The sequence below is a fragment of the Rattus norvegicus genome, chromosome 2 (genome assembly GCF_021556685.1).
Source record: "Rattus norvegicus strain SHRSP/BbbUtx chromosome 2, alternate assembly SHRSP_T2T, whole genome shotgun sequence".
NCBI lineage: Eukaryota > Metazoa > Chordata > Mammalia > Rodentia > Muridae > Rattus > Rattus norvegicus.
This window is the reverse complement of record NC_141535.1, coordinates 44972319-44999122: the sequence shown is the minus strand read 5'-3', so window position 1 is coordinate 44999122 and position 26804 is coordinate 44972319. Positions and strand designations below refer to the sequence as shown.

Sequence of the window (26804 nt, the reverse complement as noted above, 5' to 3'; positions counted from 1 at the left end):
TTAGTCTCATGAAATGCTTTCTGATCAAGTATAGCAAACTTAAAAAGAAAAAAAAATACAAAATTTATGATTAAAGAGGTATCAGGAAGTAGAAAGGGGCTGAATCCTATGTTCGAGGAGATGAACAGATTAAGGGAGTGGTGACCACAAGGCAGATCCCACCCAGCTAAGTTTATTGTTTACAAGCTAGCAGATCTCAAGGTCAAGGCCAGGCTGGGTCAGAGCAAGCTCTGGGTGAAGACAAGTTTACGTCCTGGTGTGGTGGTATATGCCTTTAATTCTAGCATTCCAGAGAGACAGGGCCATGCAGATCTCTGAGTTCCAGGTCAATTTACAGAGCAAGTTCCAGGACAGCCAAACCTAGACAGTGAAGGAGTCGGAAAACAGAAAACTGGTGATAATGTAATAAAACTAGGGGGCCAAGTTTTAGCTTCAACAAACAGCAGTTTGGCCATGTAGCTCTGGCTTTAGAGTCAAGAATAGAAGTGACTACTGGGGCAATTGATGCTGGTTAGCTGGAACTAAGAAATTAGTGGTGATTAAGAAGAGACCAGCATCACCGAGGTGAAATCTTCTGAAAAGTGTTTGCTGAGAGCACAAAAAAGCTGTGTTCCAGAGATAACTAAGGTTGTACCTTGTGCTGCAGCTAGACTTAGTGATGTGTAAGAGTTGCTCATGTGGTACTGGTTTTGAAGGCATGAAGGGGTCATGGAGAGCAGCTAAGGCTTGGCACTGTGAAAGACCAGGGAAGGTCACTGGTGAACATGCAGCCTCAGTTGCAGTTGAAGGCCCAGGACTGAAGGCGTCATGCAAAGAACCTGAAGCTTGGTACTATGAAGCGACCTTATGAGAGACTATGGGTGAAGCCCAGTTGCAGCAGAAGACTCCAGAAATTAGAGATGCCAGTATCATGGGATGATCACCAAGAACAGTAGCAGCAGTGGGGTCAACTAGACCTTAGAGCGCTACAAGGGGCAGAGCTAGAGATGTGACCAAGCCCTTTGGAGGAGCCCAGAAGATCATGTGTAGTCACCAGACAGTGAAACAAGAAGCTGTAACATTAAAGTTGCCTTGAAGACCCCAAGATGTTCAGGATGCCAGAGCCATGGGGCACCTGCTGAAGAGAGCTGCTAATGGGGAGTGGACCCAGCCCAGAAGAAAGAACTTTATTTCAGTCAAGGAGAATGAAAGAAATCGGAGCTCTGAAGAGCGCTTTAACATCAGACATGGGATTTAGAGTTTGTCCAGATGGTTTTCTGTCTTGCTTTGGATGAGTATCTCCTCACCATGACATTTTGGAATGGTACTGTATACCCTGCATGATATTGGAGGTGTGTGATCTGTTCTTTTATTTTGATTTCTTAGGGGATTATAGTTAATAGATTGCATGAACCTCAGGAGAGACTTTGAACTTTGGGCTTTTAACAGTGTTATAAACAATAGGACTTTTTGAAATTGGACTAAATGTATTTTGCATTATACTAAGGGTAGGTATGGCCCTCGTAGAGTCATGTTTGAACAAGCCTATGGGGGTAAGGGAGTGAATGGAATGGTTTGACCCTAGGAGTGGCACTGTTAAGAGGTGTGGTCTTGTTGGAATAGGTGTGGCCTTGTTGGAGGAAGTGTGTCGCTGTGGGGGTGGGCTTTGAGACCCTTCTTCTAGCTGCCCGAGGACATTCTGTTCCTGGCTTCCTTTTTGATGAAGATGTAGAATTCTCACCTCCTCCAATGTCATGCTAGCCTGAATGTTGCTATGTTTCCACCTTGGTGATACTAGACTGAACCTCTGAACCTGTAAGCCATTCCCAGTTAAATGTTGTCCTTTACAAGAGTTGTCTTGGTCATGGTGTCTGTTCATAGCAGGAAAACCCAAACTAGTAAAACTCCAACAGTAGTTGAGCATGGTAGCTTGTATAATCCCAGCACCTGATACACTGAGGCAGGAGGATTACATGTCAAAGAGCAGCTTGGACTATATGTAGCAAGTTCCAGGCTAGACTATGCTACCCGAAGAATGTTATCTTAACATAGGGGGTAGAAACAGAAGGGGAGGGAGGAAAGGAGAGCGAAAGAAAACAGAAGAAAGACAAACAAAGCACAAAGGAATTGGACCCAGGGAACTGGGCTTGTGTGGGAGAAGCAGAAAGTGGGGCTTTTATTCATGTAGAATCACTACTCACTCTCCCTGATGTATCGCAGAACTAGTTACTCCAACAGCTGGAGAAATTAGTGTGAAGAAAGAGGGCGGTGGCTTGCTCTCACACACTCCAGGGTTAGCATTGGGTGGAGAAGGGGGGCCTTCCGTAGTGCTGGCTGGCTTCTCACTGTGAGAACGCCATGACCAAGGCAACTCTTACAAGGACAGTATCTATTTGTGGCTGGCTTACAGTTTCAGACGTTTAGTCCATTATGGTGAGAAGCACGGCAGTGTCTAGACATGGAGAAGGAACTGAGAGTTCTACATCCTGACCCGCAGGCAGCAGAGAGACTGCTACACTGCATGTAGCTTGAGGTTTTGGGACCTCAAAGCCCATCCCACTTTCTCCAACAAGGCCACACCTCCTAGTACTGCCACTCCCTATGGGCCTATGAGGGCTTTTTTATTCAAACCTCAGCAATGACTGTGAAGAAACATTCCCTCCCAGACAAAACAAAGCTGATCCACATATGAACTTACAGAGACTAGGACAGCGTATACAGGCCTTTTTAAACTCAAGTACATGAAAATCCCAACATCAAATAAGGCATGAAGTCCTACCTCTGCCCACGGAGCTATTGGAGTTTGATTGCTAATGGGTGAGGAAAGGTTAGCTTTCTTCAATAGAATGACACTTGATATATCAACCACACGTGAAGCCAGGTTCTTTACCCAGGAGTAGTTATCCAGCACACACATGAAGGCAGGCTCTTTACCCAGGAGTAGTTATCCAGCACACACATGAAGGCAGGCTCTTTACCCAGGAGTAGTTATCCAGCACACACGTGAAGGCAGGCTCTTTACCCAGGAGTAGTTATCCAGCACACACATGAAGGCAGGCTCTTTACCCAGGAGTAGTTATCCAGCAAATACTAGACTGTTTGGTTTGGTGCTTTAATTTGTGTTAGTAGAGAGGTCGGGATGATCTGGGAGGAGTTTGGGGAGGGGAATGGATGTGACTGAAATATACTGTTTGACATTCTCAAAGAATAAATCAAGCTATTGTTATTTTTAAAAGGCAAGCAAGCTGAGGAACCCATGAAGAGCAAGCCAGAAAGTATCTTTTCTTCCATTGTTGCTGCCCTGATTTCCCTCGTGATTGGGCGGTAATCATCATGTGTAAGCCAAATAAACCCTTTCCTCTCCAGTACACTTTGGTCAGTGTTTTAATCCCAGCAACAGAAAAGTGAACCGGGATAAGCCTATGGGATATAACTGGGTCACTGGGCTCCGTACTGAGAAGAGATGAACCTTGGTCTAACAAGATAAATTTGTTCTCCAGAAAATGGTATCTTATGGAAGAAAGCCAACCTGTGTGCTTTGATTTTGTGATGATAAACTTGAGATGCCAACTTTCCAAACTAAGGCATACCAGATAATTGTAGGGCACTATTTCTGAGTATGACTGTAATAGTGTTGTGCACGTAAGTGCATGCGTCTATGTGTGTTGTGCATGTGTGTATGTTGAAACGCACATTTATTTGTTCATGGATATGTGGAGGCAGGGGTGGAGGTTCGGTGTCTTTCTCCATTATTCTTTGAAAACATATTTGGAAACAGTGTCTCTCATTAAACCTGGGCCTCCTTGACTGGCTGGATTGGTTGGCCAGCTAGCCTTCAGAATCCTCCTGTTCCCACCTCTCAGCCCTGGGATGACCATGTAGGCTATCATGACCAACTTCTTTAAATGCAAGTGCTTGGTGCTCATGCATGTGTAGACCCACCATCTCCTGAGCCCCAAGAGGGTTTTGTTATATTTGTTTGTATGTCTGTCTTGTCACCAGGTCTTACTATGCAGCCCCAGCTGGCTTGGAATTCATTCACTATGTAGACCAGGCTGGCCTTGAGCTCAAAGATCTGCCTGCCTCTGTCTCCCAAGTGCTGAGGCTAAAAGCATATGCCACCACACCTGCCCCACGAATGTTTTTGAAAGAGATTGCTAACCCTGGCTCAGGAAATGGGGACATGGGGTCCAGCCTACTTTCTTTTTTTTTTTTTTTTTTTTTTGGTTCTTTTTTTTCCGGAGCTGGGGATCGAACCCAGGGCCTTGCGCTTCCTAGGCAAGCGCTCTACCACTGAGCTAAATCCCCAACCCCCCAGCCTACTTTCTTGAGGTAAAATTCAAATGCATTTGAGAAATACAAACGCAAGTCAATGAGTCAAGGCCAAAACCTTCAGGCACATGATCCCAGACTCAGAATCGAAGGTCAAACAGAAACATAATCCAAGGCTTTCTGACTCTTCTTTGTGAGTTGACAACATTGCTTCTTAGCCATGATAATCTTGAGATTTGTTTCACCTTGAACTAGGAGTCTTCATTCTGGAGCAAGTCAAAATGGTACAACCAGCCAACAGTTTCTAAATAAGCCAGCCATGAAAGAGATGTCATTGGTAAGGAAAACAATTAACATCATCAAAGGTAGGCTGCTGTCAGTAAAAACCATGACTTATGACCCCCATGCTCATTGCTGTTTCTCCTCCACTTTGCAGCTGTGGAATGAAATGACTTAAAGAAACTTGAATCTTCCTGTAAATGGTTAATCACCAAGTCTTGCTGTCACCCATGCCACTTTCAGATTAGAATTCCAGGGTGGCATTCTGTCCTCAGGTCACCCGCACCTGGACTTCTCAGCCTGTCTCCCCAGCAACTGAATGGAAGATAGTGAAAATGTATTTTCCTGAAAAATAGAAGAGATGGGAGATAGGTAGTTAGGCAGGCAGACAGACAGACAGACTGACTATAGAAATTGATTTATTCTCTGAGGCAGGTCAAAGTGTCTCAGGATTTGCCTTCTTGATGGTGGTGGAGTCCCAGGAGAGCCAGGAGTGTGAACCACTCCATATCTGCAGGCTGAGGACCAGATACACCAGCATCTGAGGGCAGAAGAAACTAGACATCCCAGCTTAAGAAGATGGCGAGTTCATGCTTCCTCTGCCTTCTTTGACTACCTCTACTCAGTTTGTTGATTAGATCAGATGCCGATCTCTCCCAGAAGCATCTACTCCAACACACCAGAAGTAATATTCTCTAGCCTCCTGCTAGTACAGTCAAGTCACCATATGGAATTGGCCATCACAAAGTCAAACGAAAGAGCGGTCACATTTCTCTTTCCCTTTGAGAATGGGATTCTGGGCACTCTGCTATCTACAGTCCCTTCCTGTTACAACCAACTTCAGCTTATCCCCGACTAGCTTACAAATGAGATTCAGACTACGGTTATTTTTTTCGACTTTGTGAATTATCGGGAGGTCACCTCTAATCTACTCTTCTAACTGCTGTCCTGGCTACCTCCCCAGTGGTTACCCCAGATACTGCTTCTCCTGGCCATGTGCTCGTGGTTCCTCTTCTCTCATGGCGACTTTCTCTTCTCCTCCTCCCCCTTTTTCTCCTCCTCCCTTCCCCCTCCTCTTCCCCCTCCTCTTCCTTCCTCTGGTCTCTCCTCTAACCAAATCACTCCTAACCCACCTACCCTCCAGGTAGCCAATTTTATTTAACATTAGCTTTAAACCAAGGAATAAGGTTTGTACAACAAAAGCTTATAAACACAAGAACTCACTCATCGGCCTAGACCTTTGGGTATAGAATTTGGCATTACAATACATAGCAATGGACCAAACCTCAATGCCTTCCTAGTGGACCAAGTCCGGGGCTAGCTCTGTTAGTGTCATACATGATGCCTTACACAGGAGACCTGAAGAACCCCGTCAAGAGGAAGCATGGTAGATGAATGCAGGACGGTTTAGAGCCTGTGGGCCTAGGAGCAGCTGGGAGCCAAGAGTGAGCTATGGTTTCCAGAGGCCTGGGTGAGGGAGCTGATGTAGATCCAGGAACAGTGGCTAGGAGTTCAGTGTTTCCTTCTGTGATAAAGAAATTCTTCCAAGAGCAACAAGAGGGAACCATAATGAACAGTAACAAATGTTGATAAAGATGTGGAAAAAGTGGAGCTCTCACATGTGCTAGTGGGAATGTGAAATGGTGTAGGTCGGTTTAGGGAATAGCCCATCTATTCAGCACAAGGTTGAAGGTAGAGGTGGCCTGCAATCCAGTTACTGTTATGCTGAGTGAAAAACGTGTATACAGATGCCATACAGCATTAGTCTTCACAATCACCAGACAAGAAAACAGCAGGGACATCCACAGGGATGACTGTTTAGTGTTAAGGAAAAGTGAAGTGCTAATTCATGTTGCCACATAGATGGCTCCTGCGACCCTTAACGCTACATGAAAGAAGCCAATCATAAAGGAGTACAATTATAGGAGTCAACACATCCGATGACCCAACAGTACATCTATCAAGACAGACGGTAGAGCAATGGTTTCCAGGGGCCCAGGTGAGGAAGGTGATGCAGATGCAGGAGTGGTGACAGGTACTTTATTTACAGGCTGTAAGGCTAGATTGGGCAGGTTTTGAACTGTTCTATCTTACATCCCCACACACACACATCCCTTGTTACTAGCTGTTTCTCAAGGTCCATCTCCGCTCAGGGCAACTTCCTCCTCCCTTCATCTCCTCTCTTCTCCTTCTCTGCTCTCTCCTGAGACCCCCCTCAATTGATCCTCAAGTCCTTCCTGCTTTTGTGTCTCTCCTGCCCAATCGCAGGCTTTAGACTTTTATTGACCGTCTAAGCTGAGACGCAAGGTTTTCACAGCAAAGGCTGGTGTAGGTGAGAACCTGCTCCTCTTGGGGCAACCAGATCTTGAAGAACAGGATTTAATATTTGAACAGAGAGCAGCACCAGACCAGACCCAACATTATGTCCCAGAGCCGATCAGTGTGGTGATCACACAGTGTTGCAACTGTATTAAAAGTTGTAGGACCATGCTTGAAATACACACAATTGGGGTTGGGGATTTAGCTCAGTGGTAGAGCGCTTGCCTAGGAAGCACAAGGCCCTGGGTTCGGTCCCCAGCTCCGAAAAAAAAGAACCAAAAAAAAAAAAAAAAGAAATATACACAATTACGACACTTCAGTGGGAAGAGGATTTATCTGGGCTCGGGATTTCAGAGGCTGTAGTAGATATTCACTCAGTTGGCTGTGAGACAGCATAACACAGAGGCAGAAAAGTGTGTCAGAGGGACTTTTATGGTTTTTAAGACCTATTTGTGTGTGTGTGTGTGTGTGTGTGTGTGTGTGTGTGTGTGTGTGTGCACTCGTGAATGCAAGCGTGCATGGAGGCCAGCAGTGGTGGGTCTCCCTGGGTCTAGAGAGATAAGCCAGATCATAAGTGCTGGTGCTTGAGCTCAGGTCCTCTGTAAGAGCTGTGTGTGCACTTGCCCACTGAGGCAGCCCTACAGAGGTGCTTCTTCACGGCAGAAAGGAAACAGCAAAACCGAACATCTATATTCAGTTGGCTTTCTTCTCTTCCCCTCTATCTGTCTTGGCCCAGTCACCTGACAATGAGATGAATGATCTTAACAGTGATGCTGGGATAGGCGTCACCTCAGGAGAGTGGGGTCATCTCACAGTCAGCTGTGTCTGAAGTCTTCCTGGTAGATTCTAATGACCTGCCTTAGGATGTACCCACCCACCTTCTTCCCATCTCTCTTCCACTGTGGAGTGAGGTCTCCATCCCTCCTAGGTTATACTCGGAGGGGTTTCCTTTAATAACATCTAATAACTTGGTGTAACTGCCTTGGCATTACTTTCTTAGCAGAACAATGCTGCTCACCTATAATACTATAGCATATGTATGATATATATATATATATCATATATCATATATCATATGGATGGAGTGGCTGTTCCCATCCATACTCTCATTAGCAGTGGGAGAATCCCAGCCTCCCTGTTACTCAGGGCATTAGGTGTAATTTCATGTCTAGGAGACATAGAATGATATCAGTTGCTTTTTTTTCTCTGATTACTAAAGTTATTAACTAACTTGTCTGTAGCTGTTCCTTTCTGTAAATTCCTTGTTATGCACTTTTTCCTTTTGTGGTTGGTTTTTTTTTTGTTTTTGTTTTTGTTTTTGTTTTTTTTTTTGTTTGTTTGGTTTTGTTTTATTTTGTTTTTGTTTGTTTGTTTATTGAGACAGTGTCTTACCGTTGCAGTCCTGGCTGTCCTGGAATTCATAACGTAGACCAGGCTGGCCTTGAAATCACAGAGATCCTCTTGCCTCTGCCTCCCGAGTGCTGGAATTGAAGGCATGCATTACCACACCTGGCCCTTACTTTTTCTATCTTTCTATTTAAATTATGAAAGAAAGTATGTTTTAAAACTCCTTGAAGAGGGGTTGGGGATTTAGCTCAGTGGTAGAGCACTTGCCTAGCAAGCGCAAGGCCCTGGGTTCGGTCCCCAGCTCCGAAAAAAAAGAAAAAAAAAAAAAAAACTCCTTGAAGATTCTAAAAGTTGAAACTTTATGGGTCCTAGACATTGCAACTATCTTTCTGTTTACCATCTAGTAATTTTTTCTGTGATGTCTTGAGTTGAACTAAAATTCTTAATTCTAGTCAGTGTTTGTGCATTGTGTCTTGGTCAAAAGTTTGAATCATGGCTAGGCTCACCCAGATTTTATTTAAGACTTACCATGTCTGAATTACTATATTACCTAGTTAAGCTACTCTTACATTTTTGAGTTTATGAACTCACACATTTGAGTGTGCCCACTGGGTGCCTCTGCGTGTGTGTCTATGTGGAAGCCAGAGGCCAACACTCACAATCCTGCCGTTATATCCTTAAACTCTGTCTATTCACACTGGATTTGCATTCGTTCCCCACGACATGGAAATTGTTGTAACTATTTCTGGTTACTCAGGAATGGGCAATACCTTAAATGCAGCAAATGCCTGACCTCGCCTCTTCTTAGTCCTTAAAGCCACAGCATCTGCCCCAAAGCTAAATAGAAAGCTTCACACAAGGAGCTCTTCAAGCCTCCTCGTTTGATTTCGCTGTTCATGCTGTTGATATGCATGCGTGTGGTGGTGCCTGCCTATAAGCCCAATGCTTAGAGGCTGAGACAGGAGGATTGCCACAAGGCCAGCCTGGGCTACCTAGTAAATCCAATGCAATCTGAGCTACACCGTGATACCTCTTTTTTTCTTTTTCTTTCTTTCTTTCTTTTTTTTTTTTTTTTTTTTTTTTTTTTTTGGAGCTGGGGACCGAACCCAGGGGCTTGTGCTTGCTAGGCAAGTGCTCTACCACTGAGCTAAATCTCCAACTACACTGTGATACCTTATCTGATAAATGTTCATTAAATGAGTAGTATGATTTTTACCTGGTATTTGTGTTTTTCGTTCACTTGTCCAAACAACACAAGGACTGTATTTTCTTTAAGGAGAGCCCATCAAGTTCCCATGATTTTAACCTCTTATGGCAAAAGTGGGGGTAATCTGAGAGACCCCAGCTATCTTAAGCAACTGAGATAGATGCTTGGAAAATAAAAAGACTCACTTAAATAAAAATAGGAGGTGAGGTATCTTCTCCTAATCTAAACTTGAAGGGAATCCCTTCAAGTATACCAAGGATTTACACCCTCTTATGTCTCTTTTCAGGTGTTCTTAGTCATATTTAACTCATCAAATAATTGCTTACTAAGTGACACCATTAAATAAATACAATGAGGCCTCATTTACTTGAGGTCTAGGAGAAGAGGGTTTTGTTTTGTTTTGTTTTGTTTTTTAAGTGAGCAGATGAGCCTGTATGTGCCCTGTGGAGCAGAAGCACACAGGCAAACTATAGTCCTTAGTTTGCATGCCCTTGAAGATGGTGCTTGTGGGTCCAAGAACGCGGAGAGCCTTGGAGCTCTGATTAATTGCTTAGGGGAGGGCCTGCTCCAGTGTTTCTCTTATCTCCATCTTGGCTGCTCTTTTCAGTGCAGTGCCTGGTGCTTAGTAAGTGATTGGTAATCGTTGCTTATTAATACTAAACATTGGTTCTCAGCCTTGGGTCACCCGTGCCTGCCTACCCCCAGGGAACATTTGACAATATCTGGGGATGTTTTGGATTGTCACAATTAGAGAGGTAACAATAGTCTCTAGGAGGGTCCTAGATACCAGATGTCCTAAATATTCTCCAATGCCCAAGAAGTCCCCTATGTAAGATGTCATCAGTGCCCTGATGGAGGTCCTACACTAAATCATGTAGCTCTGGAGAGTAAGAACTCCACAGCAGCCCCGGAACATCCCAAGAACTCTGTCTTGACTCATGCTTGCAAAATGGCTAAATGGGTAGGAGGCCCGAGGTCAGGAAGTGTGTATATTCCGAGTCAGGTGTGAGGCTTCAAAGGCATGCCAAGCGCTCCTACCCAGGAAAGGATACAGACCACCCTGAGCCCGAACCTGACTCTTTTTATAAGCTGGCCACACAAGTGGTGTGATCTTGAGCTTGTGTGTACAGCACTGGCTGTCCTATTTATCCACTCAGATTTCTTGGTAATTGATCTTGGGATAGACATCCTGAACTTTGCTCCCTCCCTGAGATTCTACTTTGGTTCACTGCTCTGATGAACTCGGCCCCTCTACCTAACCCTAAGTGTTCGCTCCTGCCCTCATGCCTGGCAAGGAAAGTTTCCAAGCTCTCAAAAGACTAAACAACAGGAGGAGAGGGGTGTCCGTGTGGGGTAGAAGCCTGCCCAAGTGAACCGGACAGGAGATGTGTACCCAGCACTCCCTTCCCCTTGCTCGCGTGCTTATCGCTAATATCTTGGGTAAATCCCACGCTTATCTCTCTGCACCCTCTATTTTCTCGGCCATAAAGTGAAACAATGATGCTTTTCAACCTGTTTTACCAAGCAGTTTGTAAGAAAAGATAAGAAAAAGGTGATTTTTTTGAAAGGTTTACAAAGAGCCCAAGATACATGTCCTTGGTAGCGATGCCAAAGGAGTGGCGTTCTCACAGCGGTATCTGTGACATCTGTATAAAGGGCTTTGTTTGAGTCTCACAACCTTGCAAGGCAAGGAGGTGGGGCAGATAAATGTTCCTTTTTACAGATGGGAAAAGCAAGGCCTTGAAGGTCAGTGCTTTACACAGTTCTGGCAGTGTATTCCTGAGAGACCAGACTAGGATAGAGCCCCGCCCCTTTTCTGCCGCCAAGTCCTGCTATGTCACATACCCTCTGAGGATGCATCAAGATGATTTATATAAAATAACATAATCACATATGAGCGAGGTTAGCATACAAGAAAACTGTTCAAGCTCTACCCTGAGGATATCTTTATAAGAATGTTCCAGAATGTAAAAGAAAGGAATAGGGAAACTAGAGAGCATTTGGTCTTCTTAATTTCAGACATTTGATACTTGGATAGAATTTGCATGGGGCCCTGAAATTTCCCTGCTCACTAAAATGTTGGCTCTTCTCTTCGTGGCCATAACTTTTCATTCACGCATGACTGTTGCCTGTGTCAGCCAGGCCTAGCAACACTTGCAGATGGGAAGGAAGGGGAGGAGGCAAGGAGTCTTGGAAATATCCCTGTCCCCAAGGGCAAAGTGGGAGGGAGGGAAGGAGAAAGAGCCCGGCAGCTGCAGCTGCAGTTAATTCTGGTTTTGTGAGTTCTGGTGTGAGCTTGGTGAAGAGCAATGGTGACTGCAGAGGTCTGAGGGAAGGGGTCTCAGTGGGAGTGCGAAGCACAAGTGTGACTCCTTAGAAAGAGAAGGAGGCTCTTGTTCTGCGAAGAGATGGAGACACCAGCCATGTTGTTTGTTGGCAATAAACACAAAGAAAGAATTAAAGTTGTCAGACATAGGGCATATGAAAGAAGACGGTTCAGGAAAAAGGCTGATCAAGGCCTTCTCTAAAGGTTGGCTGTGACTGAGCGAGAGTCCTAGGGAAGGAAACACCAGGCTCCAGGCTGGGCAGAAAAGGACTCATAGTTGTGAGCAGGCTGCGAGGCTGTAGGGACAGGATTGTTCCTGTCCTTCAGTTTGAGGTCAGCGCAGGCACACTCAAGTCTGTGGGATCCACAGTTCCTGGGAGCCAGGCTGCCCCTGGAGCAGCCTCACAGGTAGACCACAGAGCTGTGGTAAGAGAGAGAAAGGGAGTTTGGGGAACTCCCTGGATTAAGATATGAAGTGTCTGTAGTGCTTCTGATCTTGGGTTAATCTTTGCTTCTTGGTGCACTCAGATGTCTCACCAAGCCACACGGGCCTTTCGCAGAGCACCTAAGTCTGTGGCTGTGGCTGTTGGCAATATTACTGACATCTGGATTCAGTTCTCTGTGGCTTGTAAATAAATGCACTTAGGATTATCATAATCCTAGAAACTGGAACTTGAAGGATCTAAAAGACTCAACCAATTACTTATATTATTCAATGATATAAACTAGGCCCAGAGGGATGAAGTGATTTTCTTCAATATCACATGTCCAAAAATGCCTCCACTGACTATGAAAATCACTGAAGAGCTCAGATCCATTAGTGCAAAAGTGAAAATTAGTCATCACACATAATTGTTTTTTGCAAAGAACAGTGCAACCATATTAGGGAACTGGTAACTGGTTGTGTGTTTTGTCAAAAATAAAAGAAGATACATCTTAGGACTTCCCTGTAAAGAGCACAGAGCACAGGGCACAGGGCACCAGTTTGTGACACTAGGATGGTACTCCCCCTTTTCTGGATAGCCCCATTCACCAACCAAAGTTTGGTTTATACCCAGTGATACTTCACCTTGTCAATGTGACAGAATCCAGAACCACCTAGGAGGTGAGCCTCTGCACCTGTCTATGAGGAAATGTCTAAATTAAGTTAATTGAAGTGGGGGGAGACCCACCCTAGCAGCAGTCAGGACTACTATAGGCTGGAGAAAACAGGCTGAGTATGGGCCTTCATCTCTCTCTGCTTCTTTCTTTTTCCACTTATTTTCTTACTGGACATTTTCTCTATCTACATTTCAAATATTATCCCTCTTCCCTGTTTCCTCCGGAAGCCTCCTATTCCACCCCCTACCATCTGCTTCCATGAGGGTGCTCCTCCACCTACCCCACTCCTGTCTCCCCACACTGGCGTTTTCCTACACTGGGGCATCGAGCCTTTGCAGGACCAAGGACTTTTCCTCCCATTGATGTCTGACAAGGCCATCCTCTGCTACATACGTGGCTGGAGTCATGGTCCCTCCATGTATACTTTTTGGTTGGTGGTTTAGTCCCTGGGAGCTCTGGGGGGGGGTCTAATTGGTTGGAATTGTTATTCTTCCTATAGGTTGGGAACCCCTTCAGCAACATCAGTCCTTTCTCTAAATCCTCTATTGGGAACCCCATTCTCAGTCCAATGGTTGGCTGCAAGCATCTGCCTTTGTATTTGTCAGAGCCTCTCAGGAGACATCCATATCAGGCTCCTGTCAGCAAGCACTTCTTGGCATCAGCAATAGTGTCTGGGTTTGGTGGCTGCATATGGGATGGAGCCCCAGATGGGGCACCTTGGTGTGACTCTAATCAAGCAAATGACAGATCTGTATGACAAGAACTTCAAGTCTCTGAAGAAAGAAATTGAAGAAGATCTCAGAAGATGGAAAGATCTCCCATGCTCATGGACTGGCAGGATTAATATAGGAAAAATGGACATTTTGCCAAAAGCAATCTACAGATTCAATGCAATCCCCATCAAAATTCCAATTCAATTCTTCATAGAGTTAGAAAGAGCAATTCTCAAATTCATTTGGAATAACAAAAAACCCCAAGATAGCGAAAACTATCACCAACAATAAAAGAACTTCTCAGGGAATCACCATCTTTGCCTCAAGCAGTGTTACAGAGCAATAATGATAAAAAAAACTGTATGGTATTGGTACAGAGACAGACAGAGAGACCAGTAGAATAGAATTGAAGATCCAGAAATGAACCCACACACCTATGGTCACTTGATTTTTGACAAAGGAGCTAAAACCATCCAATGGAAAAAAGGCAGCATTTTCAGCAAATGGTGCTGGTTCAACTGTCTGGCAGCACGTAGAAGAATGCAGATCAATCCATTTTTATGTCCTTGTACAAAGCTCAAGTCCAAGTGGGTCAAGGGCCTCCACTTAAAACCAGATACACTGAAACTAATAGAAAAGTAAGTGGGGAAGAGCCTCAAACACATGGGCACAGGGGAAAATTTCCTGAACAAAACACCAATGGCTTATGCTCTAAGATCAAGAATCAACAAATGGGACCTCATAAAACTGCAAAGCTTCTGTAAGGCAAAGGACACTGTTGTTAGGACAAAACGGCAACCAACAGATTGGGAAAAGATCTTTACCAATCCTACATCTGATAGAGGCCTAATATCCAATATATACAAAGAACTCAAAAAGTTAGACTCCAGAGAATCAAATAACCCTATTTAAAAATGGGCTACAGGTCTAAGAAAGAACTCTCAATTGAGGAATATTGAATGGCTGAGAAGCACCTAAAAACATGTTCAACACCCTTAGTCATCAGGGAAATACAAATCAAAACATCCCTGAGATTCCCCTTCATACCAGTCAGAATGGCTAAGATCAAAAACTCAGGTGACAGCAGATGCTGGCAAGGATGTGGAGAAAGAGGAACACTCCTCCATTGTTGGTGGGATTGCAAGCTGGTACAACCACTGTAGAAATCAGTCTGGCAGTTCTCAGAAAATTGGGCCCAACTATACCACTCCTGCGCATATACCCAAAAGATGCTCCAGCATATAACAAGGACACCTGCTCCACTATGTTCACAGCGGCCTTAGTTATAATAATAGTCTCTCTGCTTCCTAACTGCTGATGCAAATGTGACCAGTGGTCTCAAGCTCCCGCTGCCTGGCTGTGACTTCCTCACTGTGATGGACCAGACCTTCCAACTGTGAGCCAAAAATAAAGCCTTCCTTAAATTGCTTTTGTCTGATATTCTCCCGCAACAGAGAGAAAGGGACTAGCACGTCTTTGTGCTCACACAGCAGGAGATAGGAAGGGCTCATCGGAACTTGTCCTCTCCTCAGAAGTCAGTGCTGTGTGCCAGCTCATTGCCCAGTGCTTTGAAGAAGAGTCTGAGAGAGACGTATGCTGGTCAGGATCAATGGGAAGATTCCAATCTGAGGTAGATGGAGACGCCTGGGACCATTAGAACATCTTTTCATGAAGAGACAGTAAAGGGACATGAGTGTAGCTAGCAACTATAGGAGGGAATCTACCTATTCCTATTGTCAAGATTCAAGATAATCCAGCCTTGAGGTAGCTACATCCCATTCCTCAGGTAAAGCCCCAAATAAAGGCCACAGCTTCTGCTCCTACGCTAAATTCATTCCAATATTTCACACTAAAGCTCTATGATGAATCTGTTTGGCTTTTGGTTGCTATTACAAACCAACAAACGATTTATCTTTCCTGCCAAGCATCACATTTGCCATGCAGCCACCAAAACACTCCCTAGAGAAGACATAGGTGTCGCCTAATCTTCTTCCCACACCGAGGTATTTGAGCAACTAGAAGGGTGTGGTTTTATCATTCGAATTTCCTCTTTTTTTTTTTCTTTGCCACTCTTGATAATGAGGACGGCTTATGAAATTGGGCCCCATGAAACCCTTAAACCAACCGTCTCCCGATTCTATTTATCCATCCAAATGGCTTAAACCGAAATCAAGCGCTGCCAACCAAAATATTTTGAAAATATTTGTGCGTGATCCTGATTCTTGAAAATGTTTATGGAAGCATGTTCTTAGCCACTGTATGTCTAAAAATATCTCCTGCATATGCCAGCAACTGAGCACACAACCTTCTCTATGTGCCCTCAACCGCTCAGACTGTTCTCCATCTTTGAAGCGAGCTGTGGGGGGCATCAATCAAAAGACCGCTCATCATCCGAAGAGGAGCATTTGATGGCACCACACATTTGTTCTTGGGTCAGGTCTAGTTAATCAATCTAATACAACCTATGTTGTTGCAGGAGGAAGATAAGCCATGCGTGCCCTGCAGGATTACATAACGTCAGTGAGACCAGAGAAGTGTCAGTCACCAGCACAGCAGGCAGGCGACTTCTGAAATTTAAAATGTGGAGCCTGCCTTGCTTTCCCTGTGATGACTGGAATCTACCACTTAACTATGAGGTTGAGACCTTCTAAGGGCAACTTGCAAGCTATATAGCATTCTATAAGTTTGTTCTAAACAGGTCCCTCACATATTCATTTAACACAGGTATTGGCTATGGACACATAAAAGAGGTTTTCTGCTAAGCAAATGATTAGCCATGCAAATTTGGGTTAAGAGGAGGAGAAGCCTCTTTTCTACAACGATTTCCACAGAAGGATGAACGCAATACCAGCTTCATCTCTATCACTGTATTGAACCACATCCTGCGCGGCAGACCTCAGACACCGGAAAGTGTGAATGAATGAGAGTGAGCCTGTCTACCCTCAAAGAACTGTCGAAGAACTTTAGCCATAATAAAGTGCTCCCAAGAAACACCGTGCGATAAATGTGCTCGCTGGTTCTGTGTCAACGTGACACATTCTAGAGTCATCGGAGAAGAGGGAACGCTAATTGAGAAAGTGCCACTGTGGGGTTGGGGATTTAGCTCAGTGGTAGAAACTTGCCTAGCAAGCGCAAGGCCTTGGGTTTGGTCCTCAGCTCCGGAAAAAAAAAAAAAAAAAAAAGAAAGTGCCTCTGGAAGATTGGGCTCTAGGCGAGCCTGTAGAGCACTGATGGGGGAAGACCCAGACCAAAGGGAATGGGGCCATCCCTGGGCTGGTAGTCCTGGATTCTATTAGAAAGTAGAGGGAGCAAGCCATGTGGAGCAAGCCATTAAGGAGCCCCCTTCTATGGTCTCTGCATCAGTTCCTGCAGTCAGGTTCCCATCTTGTTTGAGTTCCTGTCCTGACTTTCTTCCGTGATGAGCAGTAGTGTGGAAGCAGAAGTCAAATAAACCCTTTCCTCCCCAACTTGCTTCCGCCCATGGTGTTTCGTCATAGCAACAGAAACCCCAACTACGCCGGTGAGAGGTTGTAATTCTATGCCACGAGCCCCAAAGTTTCAGTTTCAATTTCCCATGATATCAACCTGTAACTATCGTTTTTTTGACATGGCGTCAAACTTCCCTATAAACTCACAGACTAGTGTGAAGCTTAGCTTTGTTCAAAGGAGCTTCTGTTTGCATGGTTAATTCAGCCTCAAAACTGGTTAAAATGCCGAGAATAAGTTACTGTAGAGTGCTCAGCTCTGAAGGGCGTGTCTGTGTTGCCACCACCACGCCAAGACTCAAGACACATCAGACACGAAGGGGTGGCGGGTAAAAGACAGATGATAAGGGACAGTGCTGTGTTGTCTTCAGGGTAGGACATGGCTGTACCCATGAACTCACAACAGCTGTGCTTGCCTTCTAAATGGAGGTTTTCAACATTTCATGTTTGAATAGGGGAGGGACTCATGAAGCCACCTCTCCCTGGGGAGCTACCTGTAGTTCATGGTAGCTGGGGGAGAAGGAGTTTTTTTTTTTTCTTCCACACTGTAGCCACTGATAAGTTGCATGTATTCCAGCATACAAGCCCTAACCATACTCATGCAAGGAACCCTGATTAAACACAGTGGGGTTATACACTCAAAAAAAAAAAAACCCCATAAAAATAGGAGGTTTTTTTTTTTTTTTTTTGGAAGGGGTTCAATGGGAGTTGAACCTCCCTTCGAGAGAGTTTCATCCTCTTTTGAGGATGAAAAGAAAATAATATGGGGTGAGATGATCAACCTACGTGATTACATGTATGAAATTGTCAAAGAATTTTAAAAAAATCAAATTTAAAAAAAGGTTGGTAAGCTCTCCTACAGTCCCACTTACAAGTTGCAAATTAAAATAAGACCATGACTTTGGCCAAACTAATGAAACCAACTAATGCTGTAGTAGCCCTAAGAGCAAAATGTCAAATGAGCACTTCTTCCTCAACAAATTACCTTAACGAGATGAAGATGGCGGCAGAGACGAGTGTGTATGGATACTCATCATACTGGGGGATAGGACCATTATTAAAAATGCTGACATATGGGAGGGGTGAGTGGGGGGAGGGGAGCATTCTCATAGAAGCAGGGGGGAGATATTGGGTTTCTGGAGGGGAAACCGGGAAAGGGGATAACATTTGAAATGTAAATAAAAAACATCCAATGATAAAAAAATGCTGACATATACAAAAATGTTTACATCAAATGTCAAACAATGGGAAAAGTTATAAAATACTAAACAAGGCTGTGATGGTTGATCTTAACTGTCTACTTGACGGGATTTGGATTCACTTGGAAGACAGAGCATAGACATCTCTGTGAGAGAGTTTCAGCAAAGGTATGAAGAGTCACCTTGAGGGTAGGCAGCATGGTCTGGGATCCCAGACTGAATACAAAGGAGAAAGCGGGGTTGGAGAGATTGTTCAGGACTAAGAGCCCTTGTTACTCTTCCAGAGGACCTGAGTTCCATTTCTAGAGGCCATGTGGAATGGGTCTCCACTTCTTTTTTTTTTTTTTTTTTTTTTTGGTTCTTTTTTTCAGAGCTGGGGACCGAACCCAGGGCCTTGCGCTTCCTAGGTAAGCGCTCTACCACTGAGCTAAATCCCCAGCCCCGGGTCTCCACTTCTTATAACTCCAGATCTAGGGACTCTGATGCCCTTCCGGCTTCTGTAGACACACACACACACACACACACACACACACACACACACACACACACACTCACACTCACACTGAGTTATACTTAAAAATAAAATCTTAGAAGTAAAGAGCAATAGAGCACCAGCATTCATCTCTCATTGCTCTTAACCAGGAACTAGATGTGATCAGACTCCTCCCTCACAGCCTTCCCATTGTGCTTTCCTTACCGTGACAGACTGTGCTCCTTTCAACTATGAGCCAAAACAAATGTTTTACTATAAGCTCTTTCTTCCAGGTGTCTGGTCTGGGCAACATGAATGGAACTAATTAATACTAGTAAAAGGTTATTCTTATAGCAAAGATTTATCTATATCTATAAGGCCTAAAATAATAGACTTCTTTATCCTTTATACTTCTTTAATACTTTCTCCTTTTTTAGCTTTTTAAAACATATATAAAGACTTGCGGGTTGGGGATTTAGCTCAGTGGTAGAGCGCTTGCCTAGGAAGCGCAAGGCCCTGGGTTTGGTCCCCAGCTCCGAAAAAAAAGAACCAAAAAAAAAAAAAAAAAAAGACTTGCATAACTTATTTTTCAAAATAGTCCATAAGCTGTGTCCATATGATAATGTTTTTTATTTTATAGAAGCCTGTTTTGAATTTGCCTACATTAAACATCCGCTACTGAACACTATCTCCAAAGTATTTTATTATTACTGTAAAATTTATTATAATCTAAACTCATTCTTTCCATCATACATATTTTTCATTACTTCTTAGGACTGATAATCTTTAAAAGTAACATTTAAATCTCACACTCTGAGGTTTGACATCAGAAAGTAAAAGTTTTTGCCACAAGAAAAAAATTCAGCATACATGAACTAGACAATTTGAGGGTTTTTGTTGGAGGTTTTCTTCAACAAGCCTGGAAATCAAGCTAAGCACCCCAGGCTGGCCGGTTTCATTGCTCATAAATCAGTCAATGACCCCATCCGCCCATCAGCATCGAAGACTAAAACATTTCGTGATAGAACTAGAAGGATAAAGTCATTTGAAACTGCTGGAGAGTTGCCGCCAGGATAGCGCTGCTGGTAAGGGGCAGATTCAGGCTCGGTAAATAGTTACGTAATATAACTATTTACATAACGGTGAATAGTTATGGGGGTGGGAAAGGAGCCTTGCCGAGAATTAGAAAATGAGGATATGAAACTTAAACTCATCAAAAATAAGAGGAAACTACTAACTAAAACCAACCCAAGTCGATATGAAGTACGTCTAATTCTTAGTCATTTCATCAGTCGATAAGAGAGAATTAAATAAATGCTGCAAAAGAAGACAGGGCCCCAAAGTTGGTTCAGTGGTTAAAGACCATCTATCTGCTGTTCACCCGGAGGACCCAGGTTCAGAAATCAGCACTTATATCCGGTGGCTCATGTCCACCTATAACTCCAGTTCTGGGGGTTCTGACAACCTTTTCTGATCTTTGAGGGTATCTATACACATACAAATAAAAATAAATCTTAAAAAGGAGAGAGAAGAGGAAGGGAAATAGGAGGAGAAGGAGGAGGAGGAGGAGGAGGAGGAGGAGGAGGAGGAGGAGGAGGAAGAGGAGGAAGAGGAGGAGGAGGAGGAAAATGAGGACAACCTCAGAGATACTCTGTATTTCAGGTCTTGAGTTTTCTTTTCAAGTATCCAACTCATTTTCTCCTTGCCTGAAGGACATTATTCCACTCTCCATCACAACAACTACAGACTGGCTAGGTGCAGGTGGAGGGGCAGTCACCCAGGATGGGGTGACTTTGGTGTTATCTTCAGAAACTTGGCTTGTCCGATGGTAATGATGCACACCTCTAATCCCTGCACTCAGGAGGTAGAGGAGGTAATCTCTGAATTAGAGGCCAGCCTGGTCTACAGAGTGAGTTCGGGACAAGCAGTACTACACAGAGAAACCCTGTCTTGACTGCCCCCCCCCCGGGGGGGGCAAAAAAAAAAAAAAAAACCAGAAAGAAAGAAACTTGACTATGTATCTACAGGTCAGAAACATAGAAGAACTAAACATCTATGTACCCAAAGCTGGTACAACAGTGTGAAGGACACCTACTGATGAAAGAATAATTGATTAATCAATTGATGGATCCATTGATCAATTGATTGAAGAGTCTCTTCAGAAAGGAAGAAGTAAAAGGAAGGATTTGAAAGTTCATTCATCACTTTTTAGAGATGACCTTAGACCGCAGTTTTAACTTAATCTTCACTGAATGCCATGACTTCCTATCATTTAGTTCCAGAGCAAAGAAAAAGCTCTATGACCAAAAAAAAAAAAAAAAAAAAAAAAAAAAAAAAAAAAAATTAAGGACATTTCAACAGATAAAGGCTGACAGTTGGGGCCACAAGTGACCTGCCGAAGCTTTCAGTGTGATGAGTTAGACTTTGAAAGCTGAACCTGAGAACCAACTGGCTTAATGCAACTTGTTTTCTACTGGTAGGAAGGGCCCCAAGGGTCACACCAAAAAATATGATCCTAAAAGTCCAAGGTTCTGGAGTGTGCAAGAAAACAGTTGAGATCACTAAACGTTCCCAGACAGTGAGGGACTCCAGTGTCTCCTTCCCTGACCTAATGCCTATCTGACTTGAGCCCAGGCTTCCTCCCCTAGCTTCCAAATGGACTGAGTCGCAATCTAGAGACTCAAGTATGTTGCCTCACAGATTCGCATTTCCTTGCTGAAACCCTTTCTGCCAGCAAGAATTGGTTAGTGCTGGGTCAGTCATTTGTCGATTAACACATCTGAATATTCATCAGGAGAGACTGTTTCAGTGCTCCCAAACCGTGCTTCATGAATAATTCAAATGTTTGACAGCAACCTATGTTATTCAATTTATTTAAAGACTACAATCAATATAGCATGCCGATCCAAAAACCGTAACAGCCGTGCCTTTGAGGGTAGTGTGCTTTGAATTTTCTTCCCAGTTATTTTTCCATCACATTGAACCACAAATATAAGGTAATTACTAATAATTCTATCTCCTTTTTGCATATCACCACAATCAACATATTGATTGCTTTTTGATTATAATAAATGGTTGGTTAAATTGAAGGTTTGCGATTAAGAATGTTAAGCTCCGATAGTTATTTAATTCAGCTGCACCAATTTAGGTCCTACATGGTAATTTCATAAAAGGCTATTGAGAATCAGAGTAGTTATTTGAATAAAGTTGTAAAGACAACGCAGTTTCCCCCAGGAGAATCTGACATTTAAGTCAATTACTCCAAGTAGGGGTTTGACTTCGCCTCTTGGAGCATGCAAAAAAAAACTCCAGCATCTTGTTCTTTTTTGGTATGTAAATACAGTAGAAGAACACTTCTTTGGGGATCATTCTGTTAGGTTGTTGTTTATTTTGTTTTTTTGGTTTTTTTTTTTTGGTGTTTTTTTTAAGGATTTAAAGAAATAAGTCTCAGGGAAAAGACTACATGAAGACACATTGACACAAAATCAAGATGTAGATAAAAGAAGGATCTAAACTAGGTGGTTAACCACAAGTGACAGTTCTGGGGATGGCTCAGAGCATGAAGGCACTGGGTTCAGAGCATGGCGGCCTGAGTTTGACCCCTGAAACCCACATAGTAGAAAGAGAAGGATGTCTGGCTTCTTACTCAAACTCAAGTCACTCCTCTGCTCTCTTAGCTACTATTGCTGTGAAGAGACACCATGACCAAGGCAACCCAAAAAAAGAGTTTATTCAGAGGGTTAGTCGTGCCCATTAAGGCAGTAAGCTATGGAAGTAAGCATGATAGCAGGCAGCAGGTAAGCAGGTAAGCAGGTAAGCAGGTAAGCAGGCACACACACACACACACACACACACACACACACACACACACACACACGTAAATAAAAATAAATAAATAAATAAATAAATAAATAAATAAATAAATAAATAAATGTTTTTAAAAGGCATAAGACAGTGACAAAGGAGTCACTTAGAAGACATTATCTACATATTTTGGTTTACCACATTTCAAAAGACTGAAAGCACAACAAATTTTAGAATTCCATGGGAGTAAACAACTATGTCTTTGTGTAAATCCAGGTTTGTGACTGGTAAAGATCAGCCCACAGTAGAATGATCATTGTCAGGAAATTCTCACTAAAACCATCCAGGCTTCACTCCATCTCAGTTCCCATAATTCTGCCTGAATGGTTCTCTCAACACCTTCTTCATTTGTTACTTAAGGAATGTGGTCTCTTCCCATGAGGCCTGTGCTTTTCTCTCTCCATCAACCAGAGTCGTGATAAAGTTACATAAAAGCAGCTCTTGGATTTTCTTCTCTAGGTCTTAAATGTTTACTACTGAGATTAGTCTGAAGTCATGATGCATGGTAACCGTACCATTTCTTGTTCTCCCTTCAAAGCTGCTACTCCGTGGATGGCTTCGAGATTTATCTTGTCTTAGGACAGAGTACAGTCATTGCTCACGGCCCATCCAACTCGCAGTTCCCTCGGAAGCATGTCTGGCTTCTTACTCAAACTCAAGTCCTCTGCTCTCTTAGCTACTATTGCTGTGAAGAGACACCATGACCAAGGCAACCCAAAAAAGAGTTTATTCAGAGAGTTAGTCGTGCCCATTAAGGCAGCAAGCTATGGCAGTAAGCATGATAGCAGGCAGCAGGCAGCAGGCAGCAGGCAGCAAGCAAGCAGGCAGCAGGTAAGCAGGCAGCAGGCAGCAGGCAGCAGTCAGTCAGGCAGCAGGTAAGCAGTCAGGCAGGCAGCAGGTAAGCAGGCAGCAGGCAGCAGGCAGCAGGCAGCAGGCAGCAGGTAAGCAGGCAGCAGGTAAGCAGGCAGCAGGTAAGCAGGCAGGCAAACAGTAGGTAAGCAGGCAGCAGGCAGCAGGCAAGCAGGCAGCAGGTAAGCAGGCAGGCAAACAGTAGGTAAGCAGGCAGCAGGCAGCAAGCAGCAGGTAAGCAGGCAGGCAAAGAGTAGGTAAGCAGGCAGCAGGCAGCAGGCAGCAGGCAGCAGGCAGCAGGCAGCAGGCAGCAGGCAGGCAGGCAGCAGGTAAGCAGGCATGGAACTGGAGCAGTAGCTGACTGCCTACTTGTTGTGACAACAACCACAAGACATGGTGTGGACTCAAACCCCACCCCTAGTGACACACCCCTCCATTATGGCTACACTTCCTAGCCTTTCCCAAACAGTTCTACTAAACATATAAGCCTATGGGGCCATTCTCACTCAACCCACCACAGCTATGGTGGATACTAAGTCTTTCAAAACCCCTGTTGTTACATGGTTTCCCATGTCAGCGTTTACTGCCATTCAAGATGAGACTTCCTCATCAACTTCTTTTCACTCAGACTCCTTTCCCCACACTATTTTGTCCCTTCTTTCCTTTGGCACTTCAACCATCTGCCTTTCTTTTTTCAAAATCTTACCATTGTGCCCTTGGGAAATTCCACTTTCTGTACACAAATTTCTCTGGATTTTTAATAACATAAAACGTCTGTAGGTTTTCTTGACTGTTCTAAAACCAAAGCCTGGAAGAAACGACTTGCCCTTTGCATTCTTCTGAATATTCTCTTCTTACTCCTCTCCTATATGTGTATCCTTGGGGCAGATTAGCCAACAGCATTTTCCTTCAGCATCACTTAGTTCAGCCACCATTCGTCCACCCCTGAGTACATCTTCCTTTCCTTAAGGCCCCATGATTTGGCTTCCCTCTGCCTTCTTCCTCCCCCTCCTCTTGGTGGTTTCCTCCTTATGTCTTTTCCCTTCCTGTAGACTCTGGTTTCTCATGCACCATCTCCCTCTTCCCCTGAATATGTCACCACTGAAGATTGTTTTGATGTTCACATTTTAAGAAAATGTATCCACCATTCCAGTTTCTTGGGGGTGGGGGGTTGTTGTTTGTTTTTAATTTTGTTTTGTTTTACTATTCAGCCCCATATACTAGCACATTTGCTTACCAGTTGCTCTATGTGAGACTGGGTGGGGACCATCACCCAATATGATCCCATTTTAACTCTGCCAACATCCACTAACCTCATCAGGTTTCCTATCATCACATCTGTCTTACCCTCAAGCCTTGCTGCTTGTTCTTTGTTTTCCTGTGTCTTCATTCCTTACATTTCCTTTCCAACCTGATATAGTTGCTATAGACCATGACTCTACCACTACCTGTCGGTTTCCTCCAGACTTCTTTCGGTGACCCTTTCCTGCCAGAAAACCCACTAAGTTAGATAACCCAACCATCCGCTTCCTATACCAGCCAAGATCCAAAGTACAGCCTATGTGCAAGAGGCCTCCTGGTGGGTGTGGGTGATAAAGGGGAGAGAAAGAATATAGGTTCGGACTGTTCTGATCATGATGTTATTGTGATGCCTGTAATAAAAGAGAAGAAAGGAAGGGCAATTGGCAACAGAGTCTTGGACCGCCATGCAGCCCAAAGGTAGTCTTAGCCAGGCCCATGGGGAACTCTGGATCCAAAGTTGCTTATATTTGTTCTGTATTGTCTGGGAAGTAGGATCTTGGTCTCAGTATGGAACTAGATCCAAAGTGGGACCTATGTCTGTCAGTCAACCATTTCTCATATAGGATTTTAAGAGAGGTCTGAGCAATGCATTTCCATAGTAACCGCACATGCTTATACATATCAATCTTAGCAAGGCCAAAGGATCTCGAAGGAGCTCATCAAAAAATAATATTTAAATTCCGTCCCCTGAATTGAGTCATTTTTGAGTCATTTGATTGAGGACGGAGTCCTCATCTCATTTGCTAAGACACCAGCAACTCTGATTTCAAGAAAGAAAAGCGTGGGACCACTTATCTTTATGGCAATCAGGTATTTTCAGTTTAGATCTCCATCTTGAGGTCCAGACCTATATGAAACCAAGTGCTGGTTCTTTCTGTTTGAATGCTTGACACGATTAAAGCTTCCACAATCTTCCCCAAGCCTGATCCTCCATGTGCATTTTCTACTTTAGCAAATAGTCAACACTTTCTACATTCTGTGGTGGAATGGCACCACAGAGACCATGGCACTAGCTGACTCGTCCCCTTTCCCTTACATCCTGCTGACTCTGCCTTCTTGGTATCTTCCATGTATCTCTCCCCTTTCCCAATGATGCTCTGTTCTGAGTTATCCTTCTTGCTGCCTTTAGTCCATTCTTCACACCACAGCCACATGTCGCCTCTATAATGCAGGTCTGATAATATCACCCTTTTGGTTCCTCCTTACTCTCAAAATAAAATCTAAAACCTTCTATACAAGGCTCTACACATCTGGACTTCTATTTACCTATACCATTTTGTCTCTTGCTATCCTCTTCCTCTACCTGAGCTCTTGGGAGTTCTGGGAGGGCTTACAGACCTTCATGCTAGTTGTACCTCCCTGCCCAGCATACGGTTCCACTTTCCTTCTAATCTCTAGTTTCTGGAGACTGCATTAAAATGCCCTTCCTTTGCAAGTCCTCCTGGAGGCCAGTGTCCCTCCTCTTCTCCACCAAGTCTGGGTTAGGTACCCTTCTAGTATCCTATCATTGCATGGTCCACAATGACTAATGTGAAAAACTGTGGGTGAACCACCTCACTGTGTCATCCCCGGTGTATGTACTCAATTTTGTAGACTTGAATGGATAGATGAGTGCTGCTCTGTCTTCTGTACTAGACATGGAGCCTAAGTGATGTACTATGAAAACTGTGAGTGAAAGAATGCAGACCATTCTCTGGATTAACCCCATAATCCATAACTTCTTTGACCTTCTGTGTTCTCATCTATTAGATAAAAAAAGACCCGCTCTGACTTTCCAATGATTAAGGCACTATTTGTAGTTTAGTGTCTGGGACATGGAATGTTTATGCTAATATTTTAGCTTCTTTTACAACAACTCAGGTTAACTCTTCATGTTCTGGAATTCAAAACACTTTCTTCATCCACCCCCAGCCCTGCCCCCCGACCCAGAGCTGTTTCCTTCCTGCCCATGAGACCATTTCCCACAGCCCATCTACAGAGCCACTTTCTTTTCTTTGATTCCTTCCAAGAGCTGACTCCTGTGCCCAGCTGCTGAGGCAGACATCACTAATGGTTTTTGCAGAAGTTGTGGCTTCCGAGGCTGCATCAGA

General features: G+C 43.9%; 1 long non-coding RNA gene across 2 annotated transcripts in view; it reads right to left on the bottom strand.

The window, feature by feature from the left end:
* Positions 1 to 1898: 1898 nt before the first annotated feature.
* Positions 1899 to 26804, bottom strand: part of LOC134485835 (uncharacterized) — a 59724-nt gene continuing 34818 nt past the window's right edge. The window contains exons 2-3 of one of the 2 annotated variants that reach the window (XR_015670647.1): positions 8242 to 8330; positions 1899 to 4875 (exon numbers count right to left, since the gene is read on the bottom strand). This is a non-coding gene — a long non-coding RNA (uncharacterized LOC134485835). The remainder of the gene's footprint in view (positions 4876 to 8241; positions 8331 to 26804) is intronic. The other variant, XR_015670653.1, reaches the window with a different exon arrangement.